At 37.9% G+C, this 20,442-nt stretch overlaps 1 long non-coding RNA gene across 6 annotated transcripts in view; it reads left to right on the forward strand.

Moving 5' to 3' along the window:
* Positions 1-20,442, forward strand: part of LOC144204988 (uncharacterized) — a 231,982-nt gene that overhangs the window by 48,918 nt on the left and 162,622 nt on the right. For all 6 annotated transcript variants that reach the window (XR_013327983.1, XR_013327982.1, XR_013327981.1 and 3 more), the window contains exon 4: positions 19,628-19,731. This is a non-coding gene — a long non-coding RNA (uncharacterized LOC144204988). The remainder of the gene's footprint in view (positions 1-19,627; positions 19,732-20,442) is intronic.

Consider the following 20,442-nt stretch of genomic DNA (forward strand, 5'->3'; position numbering starts at 1 on the left):
GCTCATCTCTGACCGATGACTTGACAAGTCCTCTAATCTTACCAAACATTGGAGATACAAAATATTGTAATGTTTTCAGCCATACGCCTTAACTTGGTGGAGAACCAATTGAATGAACTGATGCGTTGCTAGAGGCAGAAGAAGACAGGAAATCTGATAGATAAACAAATAGAATCATAAAAAGGCTGTAAGATGTCGAAGTGGTAATTCTGTGGGAGTTCATTAGGGGAGAGATGGAAGAATAAGAAGTAGAGCGCTAAACGGTGGATGACATTACCTCTAATGTGGCTCCCCTGCTGAGTTTGTGATAGGGTGGCGGCTTCCAGCGAAAATGGGGTTTTAGCATGACGCCAGGTTTGAGAACGACAAACTCCTCACTAAATAGGATTCTGTAAAAGCAATGTACAGTTTTATTGTGGAAAGCAATTCCAAATTGGGTTTGCAAATGTGTTCAGGCACAAAGCCAAGTTGTGGCTATACGGACAAATGAGTTTTGTGGTGGGATGGATTTGTTTTGTTTTGAGCAGTAAGCGTAACACACCCCTAAACATCTCATCCATTGTGCCCAAATTTAAATGTTACTCTACTCTATTGACATTACAAGAAATCTTTGAGCATTGCAAGTAGGTGATGGAATCAGTGCCTTGCTTATGGTGAGTCAAAGAAAGTTATTTTTGAAATATGAAGCAAAATATACATTATTTAACAACTGCATGTGACCTGCACCTTGTGTTTGTTAAAACAGCAAGTTTTCAATGTCACAGAAAGTCTGTTTTTGATAGTACATTAGCTCACAAAACATGCTTTACAGTTTATTTTTCTAATCACTGTAAGATAAAAAAAATAACAAAATATTGAGCATTTTAGATGCATACTCAATATTCTTTCTTCTCAGACTATAGTGTATTCTTTGTGGGCTGGAATGAATCCCTGGGGTTCTTAGAAAATAAAATCTACCTCAAAAGGTAAATAAATGTTTGCATTAAATGAATATGCCATTTCATCTTTTAATGTGAAGCCTCCCGTGCATGTTTAGTCCGTTAATATTTTTCAAAGGCATCCAAAGTCTTCCTAACAAATCTATTATTATCACTGGGTGCCGTTTGCTGTCTACCTCTGGACATCTTTGTGTCATTTCGTCTGTAAACAAATTTGTGCTGCTCTTACCATCCTGGCAGATTTGTTGCCGGGTAAAGCATATTTAGCAGATGATACACGTTGTTGTGACAAGCATAATAGAGCACATATGTCGCCAAGGGCTATCCTCCCTTCCTCTCCTGTTGCAGCTTCATAAGCAAGTGATTGTGTTTCGCTTGTGAGTGTACGGTGACGAATGTAGCGGCTGTTGTCTTTTTTTTCTTCTTCTTTTTTTTTCAATGTGAGCTGCCGGTATCTCATGCCGCTTAAACCTTGCCTTTAGCACTCTGTATGGCGTCTTATTGTTGCCTAGTGTTGCTTATTCCTATTTTCCTCCCCTTTTCAGTGTTATTTTTCCTCAGCCTGGCTTTCTTCTCTGTTTTTCTTCACTTCCTGACTGCTACCCAGCACTTTAGAGTGGATGTAATTGCTCAGAACAGGCATTCAGAGCGCTGTCGATGTAAATGCAGCTCTTCTGTGGTTGTGGCTGAGTTAATGAACAGCAGGACTTGCAGCCCGCTCCCAGCACTTAGACTTTAAAACATTTATTATTGAGAAACAAGAAAGAAATAATATGTTTGGAAAAAAAAAGAGTGCTGGACCTGATATTTTTCGCCAATTAAAACAATGTCATATGTCAATGACACATGGGGACACACAAGGATAAAAATAGACAGCATTTACATTAGTTACAGATGTGAATCTGTAAAAATGCCTTTATGATTTACTGCTTCGAGATTAACCATCTTTTTACACTACACTATTATTCTGGGATTATCAGACACCAACTTGCTGCCAGATCAACTCGCTTGTTCGTTATTCGCCACTTTATATTTGATCGGTTGCCCCACATCCTTGATGAGGGGTGTGCCTCCAAGGGTGAACCTCTCCTGACCACCACTAACCTGTTACAATTTTGTAGAATGTTGCAGGCAGCTTTTTGCTCTCCAAAGTGTCTTCAGACTCACTTCTGTCAAAAGTGCTGAGTGCAAACCTGCTCACAACTGTGACAAGAACACTGTGCCAATGGCAAATCTGCCAATCCCGGCAACACAAAACCAGTTTTTAAGTGCAGACTCAATTTCGGGCTTCCCTGTCACCCCGATGGAGTTCGTTTTTGACAGTTGAGAAGAAACACAAGTGGTCTGGTGGTCTGCTGGATCATGGGTCGTTTTTTCCCCCCTGGCAGTTCCTTCTCTATCGTCACCCCATGAACAGTAAAATGTGATATACACTTTCATAATTAAAGACTAGTGAAATAAAATCTTTGTTACCTTTGCTGCACTAGACAAAAATGCATACTAGGATTGTTTGGGTCATTCTCTCTCCGTTCTCCATCAAAGTTGACATTACTTCTTAACTATATAATTTGATATAGCAATTGCTTCCAGAATTATGTGATGCTAAAATATATTTGACCTGTGAAAACACAAGTGGTGGCCCTGTTCAAAGTATTATGATATTTTTGGTGGCTTTTTACTCGCCTGTAAATATAGCATGTAGGTGGAGATAAAGTCACATTTACCTTAATACAAACTCCTGTTTTCCTCTCTCTCTCTCTCTCTGCCTTTCATTGGATATATAAATTTTAAAAGGCCATCATACTCCATCACCTCAACTGTACAGAATATCACTACTCACTACAGTGTCAAGTGTTTTATTTCTGTATTAGAGAGGGTGAGATAAACGTGTGGGTGTGTGTTTCTGCACACGTTAACGTGTAAGTGTGTTCACCTATGCCTGATGGACAAGCCGCTAAGAGGTTTCCATTGCATATGAGTAGGCCGTGCTCTTCTCTGGACACACTTTAAAAACTGTGAAATCATCTGGATATTTACATAAGTTATGTCAGTTCTGGTTAACCGAGCCTGTTGAAGGTACAGTTCAAAAAACTGATGAGAGGTATTTTCTCTGGGAAGGTATTGCATCGAAAAATGTGTTTCTTTTGTTTCAAAGCGCCTCTTAAAAGTCCTTGTTTTAAAGCCAAGCTATTATTTTTCTGGTTGTATTTATTTCAATGATGAGGGAGGCAATACTAATCCCTACTGGCAAAGCTGCCATAGTCTCCGTGATCCATGTCCTCTGTTATTTGTATCCTAATATGTTGAGTGTTTTGTCAAAAGTAGGTGAGTTTTGCTTGCTTGGTAATTCTGTTTCCTCTTGGGAGGCATGGCCCAGTAAGAGACACAGTTGCTCGACATAATTAGACCGAGAAGGTCCTTGTAAACTCATAAATATCTTGGCCAAGTTGTTTTTTCCCCCCAGCAGTTAACATGGACCAAGTTTTAGGAAGAATGATACAAAATAATAGTTCTGGGGTTGAACGTTATAGTTCTGTATTATCTACTGAGATCATGGAATTTAAAAGAATGTTAACTACAAGAAATATGTTTATTTTAGAAGTAGCTTTAGTAATGAACCACACTTTTTCACAATAGGGCTGAGTAAAACTATATATTTAATGTCAATTAAAGTTGTTTTGAAATGATCAAATGGTGATAAGCCAGATGCAAATGTACAGTGATTAGACTGAAAGCTACACATGGTGCAGAATTGATTGAAATGTGCATTGAAACTTGGCACCTAGAGTTAACAATATTTTTATGATCATACACACAGAAATTCAATAGGCAATGGGAACTTGGTTTAGGGTGCCCTAGCCAAGAATGAGTACTTTTTTCTCTAACCCGCTCTGCTTGGACATACAAAGATTTATGGCTGTGTTTTTATTGAACCCCCAACCTGTGCCCAAAAATTTGATTACAGTCCCTATTCTCAGGCCAACTTAAATATCAGGCCTTCTTATCAAAAAAGATAATGCATTTATTAAGTCTAGAATAGTGCTAGTCCACTACACCTGCATGCTGATATTACGTTGAATGTATTCATCATCTTAAAATGGCATAATCCTGGTCGACCACCCTAAAATACACACTCAAATTCAGATTTAATAGCCATTATTTTTGCCAAGCACGGGATGTCCTAGAAGCTACCTCACAGGCGGTTATGTGTGTGTGTGTGGGCCGGTGTGCACGCGCACACGTGTTTGAGTAAGCTAAGAGCTGGTTTCAGTGGATTACAATGGTCCCAATGTTCTTTGCCCTTTCATTAACCTTTCCTCTCAGTTGTCTCATTTAATACAAAACACATTTCTAATCTGCAGTCTGCTAAATAATTCTACAGGCCTCTCTGCAGTTCTCTGGATAGAGAGTGAAAGCAGGTGTGTGTGTGTGTGTGTGTGTATGTGTGCGAAACTGTTGCACTTATTGCCTTGGGTACCCTACGCCGAGCACCCTAATTACTCCCGAAACAGGCAGTCAGACTCCTCTTCTTTGCTATGATCATTTCAAATTTATTTTGATTGATTTGTGCCAGCTTTAACTATGCTTTGGGTTGAGGTCGATAAATAAAGATCAATACTTTAATGTTTTCCTCTGAACCTTTATTAAAAAATAGATTGGCTATAAAGAGGCCTGAATTACGAGGAGGAGTGCCTACTTTCAATGCATATCAACTGGAACCTAATTGAACAACATTGAACGATCAGAGATTAGTCTTGTGAGTGTGAAGTGCTGGAGAACTCTGATCCACAAAATAGGGGAATGCAAAGGAATGTGTATTGCAAAGTGCATCAGGAAAGTCAGAAAAGTTGGACCTCGGATATTTGTCAATTTGACATTGATTTCATTGTAATTCAGCTTGACCATGTAAATTTAGAGACATTCACTGGAATAATATGGAGATAACTGCTTGTAAATATTTGAAAAAAAAAAAGAATTAATTTGAAAAAACAACATTGAAGCCCAAACACGTAAGAAGCAGTGGTGATTACATATAATGATTATTATATTTTCAATTCAGTTTACCAAATTACACCTACATTACATGAATTACATGGAAATTGTTGGTAGATATTCAAAAGCACCAAAATTGACTGCATTTATATGACCATGAACCCCTGCCCAAACCTTCATTTTAACAAAATACTGGAAGGGCAAAGGTTTATTTATAAAAGGCAGATTAAAATTTTCAGCCTGTTGCCTTTTACTCAAATGCTCATTAATACTGAATTTTGCCACATAAAAAATACCAATCAGACCAGGAGAAAAAGCTGGTCAGTACCTCAAGGACAACGGTTATACAGTAGCACTAATAAATTGAAAAATCTGTAACCTTTGGAAAATGCATGTCTTTGGAAAGTCATAGGTAGCCAAAGAAAACAGATGAGGAACATTCAAATCTCTTTTCTAAGTGCACGCCCGAGTCTGTCAACAACCATCTTTTTAAGAGCATTTGGATATCAAATTGTATATTTTCCTTTCTTCTGACTCAACTATAAATGCTCTCTCCTTTTCTTTCTAACTCTCTTTTGCTCACTCGCTTCTTTTTTTTGACTCTTCTGATATACATAGCAATGACCCCGTCCGTCTCAGTTGTGCTGGCACCATACTGTGAATTCCATCTAAGCAGAAAAACAAGTGGAGATTGTCATGCAAATGGAAATGTTTGTGGCCTCGTACCAAAAGAAAAAAAAAAACTGTTTGTATCCTTATTTGTGTGCTGGAAGATGGTAAAGAGAGGACAATCAAAAGGGAAACGCGTGCAGTAACCGAAAGAGCAAGTGAGAGGAAGAGAGAAAAGTGGGAGAAAAAACAAAAAAAAGAAGATGAGGTAGCCAGCAAGAAGGTGTATCATACAGACAGGTTGCCATGATGAGACACTGCTTTGTACGTACAATAAGTCCACCACAAGCAGGTGGCCTTTGTGATACTGTGTACTCTTGTGATCACTATGTCATGTGCAAGAAAGTCTGTCTTGACCTTATTTATTTTATTTAGTATTTTACACTTTTATAAAAGGGTGCACGGGTACCTCAAAGCTCCGTGGTCCTCGGTTCAAATCTAGCTTAGTCTACCTGTGTGGAGTTTACATGTTCTGCTCGGGCCTGCGTGGGTTGTACACTCTAACTTACCACCAAAAATGATGAATGTAGTATTTTTAATAGTTTTAATGTCCCGTGTGTCGAAGTAAGATTACTATCATGAGGCCTTTGTTCTACCCTTGTACTACGTACTACCTAATTTACATATAGGTTTTTGTACTAAGCACGTAAAGAAGAAGGGACCTTGCAATTTTGTAGTTTTGCTATCCTATATCATTCAGATTGTAAATGGATTCGGGAGCATGTAAATGGCCTTCTTTGACTTTGCAGGGCAGGCAGCATGAAGGTGGATGCAATTCAGAAATATGGATTTAGAAATATGGCTTTGCGAGATTCCAAAGCTATTTTCTTGTAAATCTAGCTGACTAGATTTGATATCACTTATATGCTAATCACCAGTCTTTTAGAACATTCAGTTCTTCAAGTTCATGATACGCACGGGCAGGCTCAGAACTATCTTTTCCACCTTTTTTTAATGGTAGCTCACACATCTGTTCTTTTCTCGATATATTGTATATATTTTATATTTCTCTCATTTCTTTTTCTTACAAAGACAGTCGCATACACAGTTGAATGTTATCCAGTGGTGTCATCAATTATTAGGTCTGGTGTATGAAACCACAGTGCAACCTGCCACCAAACAGAGTGTGTGTTGCTATTCATAGTGGACACTCATCCTCCTTGTTTTCCTTTTTTTCTGTTGCTCTTTCTTCAATAAAGATTGCATCAGTTTGCATCAGCTAGAAGAAGTGGCAGGTCAGCCACCATTTCCAAAATTCCAGCTCTAGCATGAAGGAACAAAAAGCGAACATTATTCATCTAGTAACACCGATGATGATCACCTAAATTCCTTTTTTTAATAGAACTTATAGTAGAGGTCTCATTGAGAAAAAGAAAAATAAACTATTCACAACTGAACACACATCTATTTTCTGTGGCAGTGGCTTTGACAATTTGTTCCAAAGTTCTTATTTATGGCACCTTTGTTTCAGAGATGCAAAATGCACATTTAATTGTTAACCAGCGGGGTCCCTAGATTTGCTTAATGAAACCCCAGTGGAAAATAACATTGTTTAGGACCATTAAAAACAGCATTAATAGCCTAGTTCTATATTTTCACCCAGCCAAATGTGCATGGTTTTTATGTGCACAGACACACACAGACACACACACAAACACACACACACACACACACACACACACACACACACACACACACACACACACACACACACACACACACAGGTTCACCATCCAACTTGCCCCTGCCCTCCATCCAATAATACGTTTGGCAGGCCTGTGCTGTAATTGGCAGCAGGTTTGCCATGCCGATAGACCATTCCCAGCCGTTCGGGTCAAGAGTAATTTACTGAGCTGCTAAACGACACTACTTTTCTCCCTCCATCTCTTCCCGCCCAGTCCAATCCAGTCATCCACTCATCCCCTCCTTTTTTGCCCTCGGTATCCCATAGTGGAATTCCCATCCAGGCTGTATTACAAACAGAGATGATGTCTTAATCCCTTGTTAATTAGGGACAACAACTCCAACAGCTGAGGCTAAAGCGTAATGTGGTGGAGGCTCCCGAGACTTGAGGGCTCTGGCCAAGCAGCCCAGTCAGAAAAGCCTGGCTCTGGCACTTTCACAGAGAGCTGGATGAAAAGAGGTGGTGCTAATGTGGAAGCTTGTTGTTCTGCATGGGGATTGACAGAGGTTGCTGTTTAATCCACAATGGATGTTGTTCCAGGGTAAAAGAGTGAGTGGATGGGCAACTGGATTTTGGCTTGTTCAGAAACCCCCACCCCTCTTTTGCACAACTATATAATTATACACTTTATTTACATGTATATAGGCATTCCTTCATTTCTGTCCCACTTATCCTTACAAGGGTGCTGCTGGAGCCTATCCCGGTCAACGACTAGCACCAGGCAGGAGACACTCAGAATTGGTGGCCAGCCAATCACAGATCACAAGGAGACGGAGAAACATTCACACTCGGCACTCATACTTAGGGGCAATTTAGAGTGTTCAACCAGCCTAGCAAGCATGTGTTTGGAATGTGGGAGGTAAACAGAATACCTGGAGAAAACCCATGCAAACCCTGGGAAAACATGTAAACTCCACACAGGAAGGTAAAAAAACCACCTAGTCCACACACCATCCACTTCCCCACCAGGCTGCTAAATATCTGCAAACAATTAATGTTTGCTTGTGACCTCATCCTCAAATGTGGATAAAGATAACATGTCTAATCTGTCCATCAGTCCATATTTAGTTGATATGATCTTGGTTTAAATGTTACTCTTAAGGCGGATTCTAGTCTCTTCTACTAAAAGTGAGTGAGAAGCTAGTGAAAGCTCTTCACCCTCATGTCTCATCCTGTTAAATTGTCTTTATTAAGAGTCAGGGACTGATCACACTGCTAAGTGACCTGTCAAGGTCACAGAAAAAGGGCAGCCCTGGCAATTAGTATGCTCTTTGGTGCAGCAGGGCTGGTTTTGGCCTCTGCAACATTAGTATGCCTCACTGTGGGACTGTGGGGGTTATGCTGAGCTACACTGTCCATTAGTATGCGCTTTCCTCAGCCAACGTTGTGCAAGGTTGTGTTCATTATTAGTCTAGACCCTATCAGGGGTCTAGCAGACACACAACATAGTTATCATCTAACTTTGACATCTGAATGGCGAAAAATAAAACAATAATTCATAAAATAGTATGAATGCCATTTTTTTTGAAGCTGAGAAAGTTACATTTGAACAAATATTAGAATCAAACATCATTTTCTTTTAACAAAATAAAGCGTTGTTTAAATTGCGAATAACATTTTGAACAATCTATGCCAATCAATGGTGCAGGGGGTTATTTCGGCCGATTTTGGTTTGACCAGTGTGTGGTCGATTCCTCCTCGGCGGCAATTTGATTGTGAGTGTGAATGATTGTCTGTCTTGATGAACAGTCTAAAACTGTCTGGAGATCAGTCTGGGTTGTAAGTCATGTCTTTCACCTGAGGTTAGCTGGGATAAGCTCTAGCACCCTGCTAACCTGGCAAGGACATGCAATGTTGAAAATGCAGCTACGGCAAATAGTACTACCATGACTTCTATCTTGTCCATAGGGTTTGAGCAAAGCCTGCTTGAGCTTTTGAGAACTTTCTGAATACAAATAGTGTCACTAAGGAAACAGAAGAACTGGATATGATGTGATGCCCGAAGCAAAGGCCATAATATCCCTTTCTTCTTTTTTTTTGTAATGTTTGGAGCTATGCACTCGTCTCCAGAAGCATTAGTATGCAACCCGTCGTTAGGCCAGCATAGGGCTTACCTACATTGTTCTACCACAATCAAATTAGCCCTGCTGATGAGGCCTGAGCTCTGTGACCTCCACAGGCCCAGTGGCTTCTCAAACCTAGAACTGACAAAATTGATCTGAGAGATTGAGTCTTTGGGGACAAGAGGGGGCTCACATACTGATTTTTGATTATGTTGGCTCTATTTTCTATTATTTAAAATAATTGAGATGAGAGACTGACTGCAGTTCTAAAAGAGATTTCCAGAGCAAGTTATACAAGTAGATGATAAGAACTCATCATATGCTATGCATGTTTGTGTATACCATTTAAAATAGTGTTACTTTGTCAATCAGCTTGTCTTGTCAGGATCGATGGATCTTTCACCTGTTACGCCATCTTCACCTCTTGTACACGTTTGTTTAATTTAGAGTGATCAAGTGTTCTTTTGTAAATGGACTGTAGCCTTTCCAAAATACCAACTCGTATTGTTGACGTTCAGAGCTCTGCTGTGGGCTACTGTAAATCATGTGTAAACCAATATTTAAAACTCAATATGCTGTAAAAGAAGGCCAAAATTAATGGATTATCTACGTACTCAGTTCTCGTGTTCGTCTCAACTGTGAAACTTTATTGTCTAGAGAATTAGTTTAATGCACTTTTCATGACATTCCCAGAAGGAATTATTGTACCTATTAAAGGGAAATGGTAAAGCATAAAAGAAATGGGTGGGGGAACTATGCTCTCGTTAAATTTCGATTGAATGTGGACTTAATAATAAAAGTGAGAGAAAAAAAAACTGTCAAGTAGAACCATGGCATCATCTAATCAATAATTTTAGAAGTGATACTTTGACAACGTAAGTGTTGTTCTCTTCATTTATAATAACTAATACTTTTGAAGAAAAATGTTGTCACTCAATGATACCTACAAGTAAAATGAGCTTTCCTGATGTCTGCAGAGCAATATTAAAATTTGACAACTACCAATTGCGGAGACGGCAAACAAAATGTTTTCCTGCCATTCGAAACATCGCAAATTTGTGCATGCTTATATCTCTCTTTCGTATACAAACCTCTATTTAGGCGAGACACGGCAATGCTATTAACCCTCATTCAGGGTGTTTTATTTAACAATACAGCCATATTATAGTGAATACTATACTGTTATACGTATTATTATTAGTGATGTGCGATATGGTGATCTATAACTGTGATTATTTATTCCTTCATCGTCTGAACCACTTATCCCAGAATCAGACATGAGACATATTGTATATATCTGGGAGCAGCAGGAATATGATGAAGCATAGATCAAGCATTATACCCTGGTGAAAATGGATGCAACTTGACAGGTCACAGAGTGACTCTACATGTCAACTCTAAAGAGACAACCCATTATTATCATTAGAGCTAATTTCATCTCCCGCCCTTTGCCTCTTTACTGTTAGTCACTCATTTTGTGTGGATGAGAATATTCTTGACAGTCTATTATCATAGATCCAAATGAGTTTCAAGAACTAACATTGGAGGCTTGGGGTATAAAAAAAATAGTAAGTAGTTTCCTTTTACATTCCTTTGGGGTATTGATAGGGCAGAAACATTATGATATAATACATGTGCTAGTTATGTGTAATCAATGACAAAATACTGTACAATTTGTGATATAGTACTTATGTTCTCACCCTGTAACGATTAGTACTATGGAAGAAGAACAAATAACCGGAGGCTGCTACTTTAAATCCCCCCTAAATGTTTTGACCTAAGAGCTATATATGTTTGACATTATTCATAACCCCCATAAAGCCCTTTTCTCCAAAGCATGAGCAATATTGTATTGTTATTTGAAGTTGCAGGGCATTAGCTGCTGATGTCTTTACACTTGCAAATGATCCTCCCGCTCCTCCTAATCTGTCACTTTAATGCTCTATAGATTTTATTTCATCTCATGTAATATCACATTCTCAATAATGATCATCTAGCTAACACCGTCCCTCCCGCAGAAATTAAATCTTGCCACTGAGTGCTAAACTAATAAAATACATGGAGGAAAGACATAAAAATAAATAAACATGATGAATCGTAAGCAGCAGGGATTTGTATTCGGTTGCACTAGACAATTATACAAAGAATTGGAAGTTATCAGCCGCTTCGCCTCTCAAAGTCTCAATAATGGGCTGTCATTGCTGGGCAAGAACTCACTGACACCATCTCCATTATAGAGATGTACAAGGGTGTGTGAAGTATCCGTAGCTTGGGGTTGTACATGTAGTGTGCAACTATATTCTGTTTCTCAATCAAAGAACACCTCTCACACACATTGATGCTAAAATAAAACGGTGATTTCTTCAGTCTTCTTGCTGTCCATCAGATCCTACATAATATATAGAATGGAGCTTGATCATGTGGATCCTAGCAGAAAAAAAAAAATCTTATTTGATACTGATACTTAATAGTGGATGGCAACTAATTCCTGGTGCCATAGATTCCAGCACAAGGGGCATTTTGGGGATAAGAAAAGCAGAAGATAAATGAATATATATATATAAATCACAAACATTGGAATGAAATAAGAAACCCTCACATCAGACCGACTTGTAGTCAAGGAAGACTTAACATGACCATTTTGTGTTGTGCAATAGTATTTTCTGTTGATTTCATGTGCATTTAATATGTCACTAATACTGGAACTATGCAGTTTGTGTTACGCTGCATGTACTTCTGGCATCCACCCAGCCATTAATATACACATTTAAATTCTGGGGAGACATGCTCTTCAAAGCAGGCACAGGAGAATAAGATAAGTTCCTCAATCGACATTTGTAATGTCTTCTTACTGGGCTCATTAACCAAGCGTGCTACAACACGCAAATGAAAGAAAATACAGTGATCGCTCTCCCCTTTGCATCGATAACAGCTTTCACTCTGCTGGCAAGACTTTCTAAAAGATACTGGAATGTCCCTGTGAGAATATTTGTCCAGAATTCTATTAATCCAGAACGGCATTCGTGAGGCCACTAATGTTCAACCTCAGAAGAAGGGTATGTTGTTGTTTATCTCAAGGTCCTTGAGTAAGTAAGGCTTCCGTGCAAGATCCTATATTCAAAACTCATCCAAGCACTTTCTATAGACTTTTCTTTGTGTGCTGGAGCTCGGTTATATTGAAAGAAAAGTGTTGAAAGCACATACTTTGGTATTTTGTTAAAATACAGTGATCATCCAATCCACTCAGCTGCCCACAATAAAGCACTGGACAAGCATCTCCCCAGACAGCTCACACTTAACCTTCTTGTCATCTCCCTACTCTCTTTTCTCATCTTCTCTTTTCGTGGCCTCTGCTGCCCCTCCTTCCTCTCCTCTGGCTGGCTACTTGACAGTTAGAGCCAGCTGGGGTCACCTCTCTCCCTTCCCAGGGATTTGAAGGGTGCAGCTCCGGAGCTGGAGGCCCCACGCCCCAGCGGCTGCCTGACTTGCCCCCAGCGAGTAGGCAGTGAAATGCAGGGAAGTCTGGGTCACACTGCTGAATGTGAGCTGCAGGCCTCTGGGCTTGGCCAGGCTCGGCCAGGAACTGACACTTTTCTTCCTGTGAAATAAGGCCAGACACAGGCTGCCAGGCACTGACTTGACCTCCTCAAACTGATGTAGTACATGCTGGCAGAGTTCTCACCATTGCCGCCGAGGTTGAAAACAATGCCTGCCCTTTTCATTTCCTACTTTTTTTCCCCTTTGTTTTGCTGGTCCTCCTTACACTTTTGGACAAATTATGATATTCTTTTCTGGAAAAATAACTTTATGGAGTCTGGATAAAACTTCAGCTTTTACATAGAAAACAGAACAGTTGCACAATGACTCATGGACATGTTTTGGAATCATAAGATTTGCTACATTTTAATTTTGGTTTCCAACACGTTGACAATGATTCTATACCACAAGAAGAAAATAACATAAGAAAACAAGACTTGTCTACTCAAAGATATACTCTATGTCAAGCATATCTTTGTCAATTTCACCCCTTTCTTGCTAAAGTCAGGTATTAAATCGTAAAATTATCTAGTATGGTAAGGTTATTGTTTTAAAACAAGCTCAACTACTATGCAATAACAAAAAAAATATTATTTGAAAAAAATGTATGTGCATGAACTGTGAAGGTACAACTTTTTTTCCCTTCGTTTTTCCAGTAGGTTATAAAATTATTTATATGAATCATTAACAAAATACATTTCAATGGTGGAATAATAAACACCACACCCAAGCTCTACTGAAATGTAATTGTGTAAGATAATTCCGGATATATTTGACAGGTAAAACGTCTTCAGATTTAACTGTGTTGCTGTCAACTCCTTACATTTCAGATTTCAAGAGATTAAAACTGATGAAATGTTAACTCGGTAGTCATTTAAATAATATCCTGTGCAGGTAATTCGGGTTAATTGAAGCTCTGGTACCGTATAAATGTCTTCCAAATCTTTCCTCACTCTTTTGTTTCCAGTAACATCTTGACATAAATCATGAGAAATTTTGTTTAACCAAATTACATCGGCGCTTTCTCAGATGTATTAAATGTGTCAAGGAATAAAGAAGAATTAAAAACATGATCATAAATTTATTGAATATATTATTCTTTACTCTGGCATTCAACATCCTTCATGTGTCCATCTTTAGCTGCATGTGACAGCTAGCTTTCTGAGTGGCGTTGGGAGGCTAAATTGGCCTGTCTCAGTCAGGGAAGTGTCTAGTTTGATGTCAGATAATGTTCGCGGGCGAGTCGGGGGGGAGTGTGAGATTAAAGACGAACCTCTGATTATTATACTCGACTCCATAGTTGTCCTAACCCTTCTCAGCTAGTTGAAAGAATTTTCCCTCTGATGAGCAAAACAGGAGGAAGATGACGGGAGGGAAAAGAAAAAAAAAAGAGGCAAGAGGTGACACTGCGCTTTGAAATCGGTTTTCTTATATTTCTGTTGTGCCCTCTATAGCCTCTGCCAATTTAAGGAGAGCGCTACTATAGTCTCCATGTACTGCGGACATAATTATCAGCTACGAAAAAGGCAAACTTTAGGTTTTGCCAATATTAACTGCCTGTGAAATTTGCAAGAAACACTTTTAAAGAAGTAATTGTTAAAAGCCTCCCATTCAAAGCTAAAAACTGCAATGATGCAGTCGTCCACACTCGATGATAATGGTGCAGTAAACAGTGGCGACAAGTGCATGCTGTGAGCTCCAGCTGTGCCAACAGCATTTCTCACTCTTTCCCGCTACAGTAAACCCCCAGCCTTTAATTTACACACCCACCCACCCTCACACACACACACACTCAGTGATTTTTTCCATCACTCGCACTGATAACCCCCTCTTAATCGTAGGCACCTGGGCATCATCCCACCCTAGCTCATTGGACAAGGTGCCCGTACCAGTGGACTGCAATTGTCTCCTGGGATGCAAGTTTAAGACTGGTGTCCTATATTAATGTTAAAAAATAAAAAGTTTCAGAAAAAAAATCACAACTTGTCCATGAAAAGGTTTAAATAAATTGTAGTCATTTGTATCTATAATTTTAAAACACTTTTACTGAAAGTGCTCTTGACATTTACCATTTTTAATTGGTTGATAGTGTTTTTTAGGGTTAGGGTTATATATACACATTATCGCATGTGCTGCCTGTCAATAGTCAGAAATACAATTTGTTAAAATGATTAGCAAATAATCTAAATTTATAGCAATTAAACCATTAGAACATGGGCATGTTAATATACTTTCTAAGACACATTTCTATTTCCTGTTCTTTGTAATTTGGTATTATATAATAGTAATACATTTTGAATCAGGCTCCTATATTTCCCCTCTCATTTCATGTATTCTTTCAACTCTTACAATTATTATTATCATGCTGAAGTTTTGGATTCCAAGTCCTAGCAGGCGATAGTGTTCCATGCTGAGGTTGAACCTGTGTGCCACTGTTAAATGACAGAGAATATATTAATATCAAAATCCATCCAATTATTACTAATGAAGCATTTTAATGTTATTCAGTACTTCTTTCTTTCAGTTCTATGAGCAAACTTAGAAAATGTCCGTACTGATTTCATGGAATGTTAAGTATTACTCATCTGTGGTGACCACAATTCTTAATGACATGATAAAATTGTAATTCCATATAACTCACACATGCGTCTTAGTTGGAAGCCCAGCCAAACTTTGGAAAAAAATGTGACCAATAGTCCAGAAAATATAGTAGCTGCAGTCACAACATTAAATGTCGAATCAAAATAGTTTTTTTCTGGAATAAATATCTTCCATCCTATACTTAGTTGGAGCATTACTAGCATATCAGTCAGAAAACACAGTTGGCTATTTTAGTGCAAGATTAATGCTGTTTGCTTTCTCCAATCTACTCTCCTCCTTTTGTAGTTTATTACCTCTGTAGCATGTGTCAAGATGCGTTCTGAGAGGTGGCACTTAATGAACCCATACCTGAATTTATTTGCCCGCACTTCAGTGTAGACAGAGGGAGGAAGTACCAATTAATAGAATATAAGAGCACAACGTGATTTATAATTAACAAGCATACATAGTAAACATAACATTCAGTTTAATAGCCCAGGAGTGAGAAAGGAAGTGGTGAAAGTACTGAGGAGGTGAGACGGAGGCTGAAAAAATAAATAAAAAAAAGAATAAAACTTGAGTTGATTTGTCCCATGGTGGATGAGTGCAAGTCCTCTCAGCTGACAGGAGCTGTCTAAAGCAGCTAAATGAATAATCATCTGTGAGTTAGGCTGGAGACAAACGCTTAACGAGGATGATGTGAACCTTGCTGACATGAGGAGGCTGGAAAGAAAGAGAGAAAGCTATCGCAAGCATACCGGGTGGGCTTGAAAATGAATGGCTCTCATGTTATAATGGCAATGAAGTTGCTACTTGATAGGTCAAAGGCAGTCTTATCTGTAATGTAAAGTATTTGTTTGTCAGAAACGCTGAAAGGGCAATGAATTCCCTCCTATTCATTTGCAGCTGTTAATGCCGGTGCATAATAGCATCAGCATCCAACAGTGAAACACAAGGAAACAAATGTGACAGCTGAGAAATGGTGTTTGGGGCTGAGGAAGGATATTTTATTAATGTGGAAAATCTTGTGGAAACTTTCCCTCATCCGATGGCATTTATATGGCAAAACTCTTAATACAATCTCCCACCTGCTTACAGCCATAGTGCTTGCCACCTTCTCTACTTTATGCATACTTTAGGAATAAGCTGAAAGAGGATACACTATACAGGGCTCCAAAAAAATAAATAAATGTGAAGGGGCTTTGCCAGACAGAATAAGAAGATCACTGTATAGCTCAGCATCAATGTGTTGTTTGCATTTACAAGACATCCAGAAGAGGCAAAAGTTCACCCAATCTGAATTTTTAAGAATGTAGTATAGCAGGATCTTAATAATTATATTCAGTTGAATTCCATTAACAAATTTTGTATAGACACAACATTTTTAATTCTGTCGTTTTTACAAAGTGAAAGCATCAAATACAAAGTAATGAAAATACGAAGACTGTTATTTAAAGAATTATATTTTATGGATGTAAAAACAATATAACAATTTAAAAAATACAATAAAATATATGCATAAATATGGTCAGAATATTTAAAAAGGTAAATAGGAACCTGAAATAAGATATTTCAAACTCAATGTATACAATATATTTTTTGCTTTTGTATACTTAAGAACTGAATAATAATTTATAATAACTTAGGCATGGTGAGATTTTTTATTTTTATTTCCATAAAATAATACTCAGTACTCTTTTTTTCAAATCTAGTTGATTCTCTCTTAAACTAAGAAGAGCAGCAATATTAGTAGATACCAATAAAAAGCTCCCCGTTCAAGGGGGGCTGACCACAAATTTGCTCATTTTGGAAAGAAACTACATGCTTGGATAACATTATTCAAATGATCTGTTGTTCACTGGAAGGCATATGTTTTAGATGTTGTGCAATGGCTTTTTAATGGTTCAGCTACTATGAGCTAATATACAACATAGCACAAACGAAGGCAGCAGTGTCCTGCAGGGTTCCCACGGTAACATTTCAACCCCTTTGAATGATGATTGGCCATCTGGTATTGTTTTGTGTCACTTCCTATTAAACTCATTGATCCTCCTGTCCTGTCTGCAGCATGGCTGATCATAGTGGCTCAGTACATGTGCCTGTAATATGAATATTATATGATTACCCGGCAATATGCTCTCTGTGTGTTTGCGGAGGCTCACCCTCCAGCTACACTTAAGTTGACTGTGGCAGTGATTGGGCTGTTAATTTGGCAATTGCACCAAACGGGAGGCAGAAAAAAAAAACTCACTGAATTCTATATCAAGTGAGTAGGTCACTAGGAAGAGCAGGTTTATGTAACATAGCCAAAAATGTGTGCATAGCTGTATTTTACTTTGCCTGTATTATTTCTTTTCGTAATGAAACCAACATAATCCTAATTTGGTTTGCCATTTCTGTAACAGTGTAAAATAACTGGATTATATGCCCAATCATCCCATATCTAGTGTTTTATTTTGCACATTTAATTACGTGGTTTGCACCATTTCTATTTTACTTATGTTGTTATGTTCTTCAAATAATAATAATAATAATTCAGAAAAACTTAGTATACTCATAGACTGTCATTCACGGTACTAGACGGCAAATACCATTTGATTGGGGGCTGGCAACAATCGAATGAGTCCCATCAGTGGCAGTGAAACATCATCACTCAATGCCACCCATTCCTGTTCCAATAGATTTCAAGTCTATTATTATCATTGGTTATCATAAATGAGTTAATAAGATTGGTCATGTAAGTTTGGTTCCTCCTGCTCACACTTGGTTAAGATAGACTCCGGCAAATCAACGACCTTTTAGATGATAAGTGATACGGAAGATAAATGAAGTAATTAAAAACACATTGAATGTGACATTAGTATTCAAATAAAGTACATCTGAACTTTTGTAGAATTACAATGACTGTTTTAAGATACCACCCAAATTCAGTTGTTTTTTTTTAACTTCCAGTTTTGCTAAGAGGATTTGTCTGGTTCAAGCTTACCAAATGTGCTGAGTGAAATTGTGCTTGCTGATAGCTGTTTATTTAATGACATTTATACACATGGAATAAAGTAGAAGGCTTTTCATGTTGATTTGAACATAAACACATGTACATATTTATAGAGATATATTGATATATTGTCAGGGACTGGCATGGCATCAAGCGATTGGCCGGTTAAATGGGATACTTGCTTAGTCACATGAGTATAAATATTCATGCATACTTGCACACCTCCATAGCTTATCCTCTAACTGGCCACCAGTCAAAATGAGCCTTATTCTCAAGGGTTTATATTTTCTCCAGGCTGGGTTTGGCTAGGCACACTCAGTTAAGACGGCAGCCAAACAATCTCTCCTCTCACTTCTACCGGTTCTTCCTTTCTAATGCTAATGCCTGGATGAATATATTCCCTTTCCCACTGGCATGCAAGAGAGCCAAATTTCTGATTACCTACTGTGACGAAATTCCATTGCATCTAGGTCAAAAACTGCTTCAAAGCAATGAGAGGACTGGATTTTTTTTTGTTTTCAAAGTATATGAACTATAAATATAATAAAACATATGATAGAAAGGTGACATAGCGTGTTTTATCTCTTAATTTTATGAGCCACCTACAAAGTAGGCCTGGGCGATATGACAAAAAAATGATATGATTTGTAAAAATATCTTTTGATCATTACAACGATGATTATTACATCTTTAGTCTATCAAATTTGAAACTTCTGTGAATAAGTAAATAAATCACTCATTTAGTTATGAAAGTAACCATTTCTTTACTTTAAAAAAGAGAATATAAAATATGATGTTTTTCAAAAGGATTTTTGTTGTTCTGTTGAACAATAAAGAATAGAAAACTCCCTCTTTGCATCATGAAAAGTAATGAATATTAAAGCCTGCTTACATTTTGACAGTGATCTTTATTTCAATGTTCAAAGATGGCTAAATGTTTTGAATTTCCATTTCCTTTTTTTTTTAATCCAAATTGATGCCTGTATACACGGGAAGTTTTTCCTGCCAGTTTCATAATTTCTGGAAACATTTTTTACATGCATTACAATATGTTTGTCTATATTCATCAATATCCTTGCAAAAACAGTATTACTATTGCTAATTTTTGAAAGACTCTTCTGCATAATACTATACCTTTGAATAACCATCTCATCTATTTTCCTTGCAGTTTACAGAGCCTTCCATGGAATTATCTGTACATTGGAAACTGGCTCCTGCAACAGAGGGAGTCCCAAAAGTAATATCCACAACACAGAGCCTCCAACTATAAAGGTGAGCCTCTATGAGAAAATACACACAATTCAATGATTGTTTTTATGAATATGATGCAGACTCGTCGTAAGTATATATCACAAGAGGTCAAAAGACTTTATTGATGCACAGTAAATCTGATGCAGGTTTATTTGGGCACTATATTCTAACATTAAACTGGGGCCTACTTCAATGTTACTTGATGAAATACAGGATGGTGTCTGAAATGTCAATGAAAGAGGGATAACTTACTGTATAGCCTTTACTGTGTTGTGTCTGTGCACATATAATACACGATGACATTACTAATTTACCTCCTGACTGAGGTACTTGGCTTGATTGAGGAATACATAAACCACACAAGTACAAAACATATTTCTGCGTCTGTATTACTATAAATATTGAAATATATTTCTGTCACCATCAACACAATAACACAGTGACAGACTTTTGGCTTCAGAGATTTTACAAATGTATATACTTTGATACTTTTTATATATTTAAATAAATGAGTAGATAAATTAGTTGCAGCCAGGATCTTCAATGAATCATAATTGATTTATTATTGCTCATAGATTGATGAACTTCATATGTTAAGATTGGGCCGAGCTCAGAAAACAGAGAGTAGAGACGACAATGGCAATTTCACATTGTAGCATCATTTACTAGAAAAACAAAGTATTAAGATATCTAAATTAGACAGGCTCCCTTGCTGTATTTGGAACGTGCGGA

The sequence above is a fragment of the Stigmatopora nigra genome, chromosome 12, assembly GCF_051989575.1.
Source record: "Stigmatopora nigra isolate UIUO_SnigA chromosome 12, RoL_Snig_1.1, whole genome shotgun sequence".
Lineage (NCBI taxonomy): Eukaryota > Metazoa > Chordata > Actinopteri > Syngnathiformes > Syngnathidae > Stigmatopora > Stigmatopora nigra.